Raw genomic sequence first — 7,428 nt, forward strand, 5'->3', positions numbered from 1 at the left:
TAGTACATGAACACTGGTGTGATCCTCTCACATAGTACATGAACACTGGTGTGATCCTCTCACATAGTACATGAACACTGGTGTGACCCTCTCACATAGTACATGTACACTGGTGTGATCCTCTCACATAGTACATGAACACTGGTGTGATCCTCTCACATAGTACATGTACACTGGTGTGATCCTCTCACATAGTACATGAACACTGGTGTGATCCTCTCACATAGTACATGAACACTGGTGTGGCCATCTCACATAGTACATGAACACTGGTGTGATCCTCTCACATAGTACATGAACACTGGTGTGATCCTCTCACATAGTACATGTACACTGGTGTGATTCTCTCACATAGTACATGAACACTGGTGTGATCCTCTCACATAGTACATGAACACTGGTGTGATCCTCTCACATAGTACATGTACACTGGTGTGACCCTCTCACATAGTACATGTACACTGGTGTGATCCTCTCACATAGTACATGCTTGTATGTGCAGGTCATTTATTGAGGATTTGCTGATAGTGTGCTACTTGAAACACATACGCACACACACAAACACACACACGCTTGAACACACGTGAACGCACACACACACACACAGCCAGTTAAGTGCTAGAGTCTTTTAAATATGCATCCCAAGGGAGGACTACTGTATGCATGATAGTTTGATTATTATTGTCCCATGTAGAGAGGGTGTGTGTGTGTGTGTGTGTGTGTGTGTGTGTGTGTGTGTGTGTGTGTGTGTGTGTGTGTGTTTGAGTGCAGAGGTTGGATAAGGACAAGCGGGCGTAGGTTGGGAAGACAGCGGCAAAAATAAATTACAGAGCTAGAAGAAGGGACAAGGTGTAACCTATTTATCAACACACACACACACACACACACACACACACACACACACACACACACACAACGCACACACACACACAAACGCACACACACACACACAAACGCACACACATGTACACACACACACACCACATACACACTACATACACACACACGTTAGCTCTCCAAGCACAAGCATAGCTCACAGCCAACACGCTGCAAGCAGGTTTCTCTGCGGTTGCTAATGATTCTTCTTCTACAGCTAAACTGCCACCTTTCTAGATGAAGTAAGAATTCCAGTCACATGACCTGCTCCAGAATCATGACCAGTCACATGACCTGCTCCAGAATCATGACCAGTCACATGACCTGCTCCAGAATCCCTGCCAAACTATGACACCTCCAATGCTAAATTCACACACACCTGCACACATGGGCGTGCGTGCACACACACACACACACACACACACACATCCATGTGCACGCAAACATTACTTTCACACATTACACACACATTAAGTTCTCGCCATATTTCCACAGTAACCATTTGGGATGACCTTTAAGCTCCGTGTGCTGTTGGTGTGAGATAGCGGTCCACTTTAGAAAAGCAGTCGGAACGGATCGGAATGGGGCGAATTCCAGACTTGCAGCTCAGCAGAGCTGCTGGTCGTAGCACGGTCACCCCTTCAGTCTGTCAGTCTGTGGCTGGACCAGAGCTGGAAGCTCCTCCCTCCTCCCCTCTCTGTCCTGGGTGAACCCTCCACTCCCAGCGCTCCGCCCCAGGACACGTCTCACGACCTCCGTCACCCCTGCTCCACCTGCTCCACCCATGTCTACGCGTCTCAGATATTCGGTGCCATGCAATAGGGTGAAATTCTTTCTGCCATCTGTACGTTTGTGTTTTTATTTTGTTCTGGTACCCTTGCATGCGTCTGTGGATATATCTTCATGAAGCCTTGCAGTTATATGCCACTAGGAGTGTGTTTACAGTTTTAGATTCAACTTGCATTAAGTTTCATCACTTTGGTTCTACAGAAATAGAGCCCCTTTCATTTCCACATGCTTCTCCCAGCCAGGAGTGAGGAACACTAGTGCAGCCCAAGAGCCACCACTGTCCTCCAGGAAACACGCTACTACTTTGCTCTTAGCAAAAAAGTGCCCCTATTCCCTCTCTCTCACTCCTTCTCACTCTCTCCCGCTCATCCCTCCCTCCCTCCCTCCCTCCCTCTCTCTCATTCCCCCTCTCCTTCTCACACTCACTCTCACTAACTCCTGTTGTCTGTCTCACTCATTCACTCTCTCCCATCCCTTTACTCCTCCTCCTCTCTCACTCCCTTTTTCATCTCCTCCTCTCCCTCGCTCCCTGTCTTTAACTCCCTCTCTCTCTCTCATGGTCACGTCTGAATCCAACGTCACAGTGCCACAGTGGTTGTAGGGTAGAAGGGGGCTGGCAAAAGAAAATTTCATTTCGGGTTTTCCAGGAAATCCGCAGTGAGGAGTCGGCGATATCTCCTCCACAGAGGCAGACAGACAGGCAGGCCTACAGACAGACAGGCAGGCCTACAGACAGACAGGCAGGCGGACAGACAGCTCAGACAGCCTTCACAGATGAGCGTTTGCCAAAGGGCAATCAGCATCCGTCTCTCTCTCTCTCTCACTCACGCTCTACCATTCACCATTGTCTGTCGCTCTCCCTCTCTCTGTCTATCTCCCCCCACCCCCCATCCAACACACACACACACACACACACACACACACAAACACACACACACACACTTCCTCCCCTGTCCCCCTGACTCAGTCACTCTCCATCACTACTAACTGTCATGTCTCCTGCCTTCTGCTTTCTTGATCTCCTGCTGTTTGCTTTCCATGCTTTCGGTCAGACTGCTTGTCCTATTAGCCCCACCTAAACCCCGCCCACACCTCAGCACACCCCCACCTAAACCCCGCCTGCACCTCCACCACACCCCCTCACAGCCCCACCTCTCACCCCATCTTTCACCCCCACTACCTCCCCCTCTCAGCCCCTCTCACCCCTCCACACCTCCCCTCTCCTCCATCCTCTCCTCCACCCTCTCTCATGACGTTCCATCACATACTAGACAAACTGCACACACTGCAGATTCATTCTGAATGAACTGCCTGTGGAAAAAAAGAGTCAGAGAGATAGAGAGGGACAGAAATATAGAGAGAGACAGAGTAGGAGAGAGAAAAACAGAAAGAGAGAGAGAGAGAGAGAGAGAATGAAAGAGATGAATGATGGTGAGGCAGATAACTGCAGGTATGTGCTAGAGCCACTAGAACTCAGCACAAATCCTGAATTGCAAACTTGGAGATCCGAGGATCCCCCAGAACACGTCTAATAGAAGATATGAAAGTGCACGTTCCTGAACCCGAACGATCACACACGCACGCACGCACGCACGCACGCACACACACACACACGATATTTGATTAAGCATTAAATACCACTGTAACAAATAAGATCAAAATAATTGAATGATATTCCCAGGTGCTTGATCACTGTAAACTGGGTAATTGATTTACGGATCCCCTCAGCGTGACCATGTTCTACGGCTGTATGAACGCCAGCTCACACTCCAGACAAGGTGGGGCCGGTTTTCCCACGTCTGCAGTGTTTTCTCGTCTACACCTCCTCGTGTCCCCGCGCCAACCCCCCCGCCCATCCGGTCTCTCTCCGCCACTCCCGTTATCAAACCATAAGTAACGCCCCCGGTGGTCATTTTCACTAAGTGATATTAAATATTAACTGTAATAACCTATATGATAGGCGATATGAGGCCGTTTCTGTCCGCAAGGTGTCTCAGCTCAACGGTCGTGTCTGGGAGCGCGCCAACATGCCACACTACAAACCTTCCGAGCGTCAGAGAGACGGACGCGCGCGTTGACGCACAGCCACGCCCCCTCCCCTACAACCCCGCCCCCTCCCCGCCGCCACGCCCCCTCCCTACAACCACGTCGCCGCCGTGACACCACCGGCCGCAGTAGTAGCTCGCGGCACACGTGCGGCACACACACCTTTACGCGCACTTCATGCAGACAAAACGTGAGAGGAATATGGCGGGGGACTGAAACGCCCATTCACGGTCTGTGAGGACAACCGATATCTTAAAAACAAACCAAAAAAACCATGAACAAGAGCGGACAATAAATCTATACGTCCAAACGCAGTTACGCAGTGAAATTACGCAAAGGAGACGGTGGAGCGTTAACGTGTGTGAAGGCGGAGTGTCAGACAGACAGGTCTCCAGTGAGTGATCCTCTCATCCGTGTGTGTGATCACACATCCCGATAGATATATAGGCGGCGTTGTGGGCTCACATATCGCCTTAAATACCACCAGGCCGGACTTGGTCACAGTATGTACGCCGCTTTCCTTCCGTGCTGTGTCGCGTAAAAACCCAGAGCTCAATATGCACAAGTCAGCTGACGCTTATTTTATTTGGCGAAAAAAAAAAACACGAGCAGTCACGACAGAACAGATCGCGCAATATTTCACGTTCCTCCCGGTGTTAAAGGGCGACATCACCCGTGCCACCGCTGCCCACGTCTACGGATCACGGTTCTGTGTGATGTGGAGCGTATAAATGGGTCCAGCGGGCGGACTGGATCGCCATCCTCTCCCAGATGTTCGGTAATCGTGTTTTCATACACAGATCGATGCTTAAAGTGGTCGGATTTCACCCACAACAATCGGCGCGAGATCTCGGCGGTCATCTCCAATTACTGCCCATCAAATGTTAATGAAATGATGTATAGATTAGTGGCAACGTTTGACTTACATAAACGGGCTCAGCGCAGAGTCAAGTGCAGGGAAATAACACGAAAACAAATCCACGCCGGGCTGCTAAAGATGGCATCGCCTTCTTAAAGGAGAAACGATGGAGGAGACACTGTTTTCCAATCGTGTCAATATAACAGACGACCAAAAAAATAAAAAGATCAAAAATCAGGAGGATGACCGGCAGCTTTTTGTAAACAACATCCCCCGCTCCGTTATCCGTCCTGCAGTTCACTGCGACGTTGTAGGAAAAACAAGAGAGAAAAAATCGAAAAGAAAAAGGGGGATTATCAGTTAAAACAAGATACAAACATACGAATCGCAGATGTAGTCTTGTGGCATGCCCCACGTTCGCCGTCACAACATTTTAGGGCGATGAATGGAGAGACGACCCCACAAACATGTCAGCGGTGACGGCGCGCTCGGCGGAATTTGCATGGATATTAATATTAATACCGTAGTCCGTCCTCACACCGGTACCGGGGACGGCGATGCGCCCGAGCGGCTCCCGAGCCTTCAGTCCTCGTCCTGCCGAAGTGACGTTGTACCGTGCTGCTGTTTTTGTAACGGTAGACATTTTCTGCCCGCCATACTAAATGTGTACATTAGAGTGGTGGTTCTTCCCCTCACCTCGTCCGTAAGTCCGCCCTTGGCTCCATCTCTCTCTCCGTCCACTCACTCGACGCGGATATTTACAATTTCGTCCTGCCGTTCTGGGTGCAGACGTAAGCAGTCTGTCAGCACGAGGCACTACCGTCAGAACCTGTGTGCGCGCCAGAACCCCATAACCCACACACACACGCGAGCGCGCGCACAAATACACACACACACACACACACACACACACACACACACACACACACACACACACACACAGTGAGGGAGACAGACAGACAGATAGACAGACAGGCAGACAGAGAGAGAGGGGGAAAGAGAGAGAGAGTCTGGATTCCCTGCATGACAGACAACCTATCTTTAGGCTATTCTCTCTCTCTCTCTCTCTCTCTCTCTCTCTCTCTCTCTCATGCAAACACTATAAAATAACTACTGTACTGTACTCTCCCATTTATTGTAGGAAATCAGTGATGCTGATTTTGATTATCTGTCTAATTACCTATGTAAAAGTATTCATCTCACAGTGACCCTGACCCCTGTTCAGTGACCCTGACCCCTGTCCTTTCCGTCTGTAGTTTCCACTAAATTGCAGTGTTACTTTTTTTTAACATTGAGTATTTTCTGTCTAATTCGAGCATGTTTCACACACACACACACACACACACACACACACACACACACACACACACACACACACACACACACACACACACACAGCCAGGAATATGAGATACTACACAGAGTTGAAATTGAATCTACTAAATATCGATCCACTTTGTAAAGATGCTGGAATTGGACAGAGTGGTGTGACTTTAACAAAAATACAACCAGCTCTGACTCGTGTGTTTGATGACTGTTACAGTGAGGATTACCGCCAGGCCACAGAGGCGTAAACCAGCCACAACACTGAAGCCCTAATGCTCAGACAAGCCCAAAGTGTTTAGTCACGATGTGGTTCCCAATTACTACTGAATATGAATCAGAAAATGCAGGTTATATATAATTTAATTATAAATTCAGGTAGCCCTTCAAAAGAAACAATTCAATGAAAATAAAATGGTGATTACAGTGATATCCAAACCTAAGTAAGACAACAAGACAATACAGACATAAGACAAGACAACAGGGCATTACAGACGAAAGGCAAAATAACAATACAATAAAAAAAATTCAGAGAAAAGATGTTTTAAATTCAGGAGAATTTAAAACATCGGTTGGTAAATTGTATTCCACAATTGGCCATACCTAACCAAAGTTAGGGCAATTTCTCCTACTACAGCTTCTCCAGGCAGTAGGGCGTGTTAGGGTTAGAGCACCGTGTTGTGTTTGAACGGCAGTGGTTTGGCGCTGAGCGCCGTTGGGCCACCCCCACCTCACCGCCACCTCACCCCCGCCTCCCCGAGCTCCTCCCCGCCTCACGACAGCTGCCTACCCACACGCGGTAGTGAGCTGAAGTTCCTCCCGCAGTCAACAAAGCTCAACCGGCATCTGGCCCAACCACCGACCTGACACAAAAAAGACGTTCAAAATTATTGTGAACCTGGCTACGCGTCGCCACTGTGGTTATTTCAGCTGAATAAACACCAGAGGTTTTGGTCTATATGTTTTTGGCGTTTGTTCACTTTCACAAGAAACGATGTGACGTCGTGGCTTTTTTCAACGATTGGCTCTTATTTTTATTTTATATAATCAAGTTTTTATTCCGCTGGTAGGGCGAAATGCACACTAAACTATGTTCTGGGATTATCGCTGCCTGCAAAGTGGGACCGAAAGTTGACGCACTGGTCACGGCACACGGGGGGCCGCGGATACGTGTTATCACCCACACGGATTGATCTGAGCAAAGGGCGAGCAGTGTGGCGCAGGGACGGTAATGTGGGCTTGGGAGACCGGAGTTAACCGCTGCCATCACCACCAAGTGCGAGGACTTTAACGGCACAGGTGAACAAGTGTTAGTGTGTTGCAGAAGGTAGTAACTTTGGTGAAACTAAGCTACATATTAGTCCGTTGGAGAAGTAAAAACAACCTTCCCCGCTTGTATACAAGTGCTATGGACGACTTATAATGTTTTAGAAGATTCGTGTGTTAGTTTAAAACTTTTAAGGAGTGGTTAATGTAGGTTTATCCCCTCGACGTAAACTGAGCGCAGGTATTCTGTCGTTTTGTGGGATTAAATC

The 7,428-nt window shown here is 48.6% G+C and overlaps 1 pseudogene across 1 annotated transcript in view; it reads left to right on the forward strand.

Annotated features, from left to right (window-relative positions):
* Nucleotides 1-6,254: 6,254 nt before the first annotated feature.
* LOC143507929 (diacylglycerol O-acyltransferase 2-like) overlaps nt 6,255-7,428 on the forward strand; it is a 7,520-nt pseudogene continuing 6,346 nt past the window's right edge. Inside the window, exon 1 of the transcript XR_013129024.1 lies at nt 6,255-7,192. The product of XR_013129024.1 is annotated as a diacylglycerol O-acyltransferase 2-like (transcript). The remainder of the gene's footprint in view (nt 7,193-7,428) is intronic.

Source organism: Brachyhypopomus gauderio, unplaced genomic scaffold, assembly GCF_052324685.1.
Source record: "Brachyhypopomus gauderio isolate BG-103 unplaced genomic scaffold, BGAUD_0.2 sc759, whole genome shotgun sequence".
Lineage (NCBI taxonomy): Eukaryota > Metazoa > Chordata > Actinopteri > Gymnotiformes > Hypopomidae > Brachyhypopomus > Brachyhypopomus gauderio.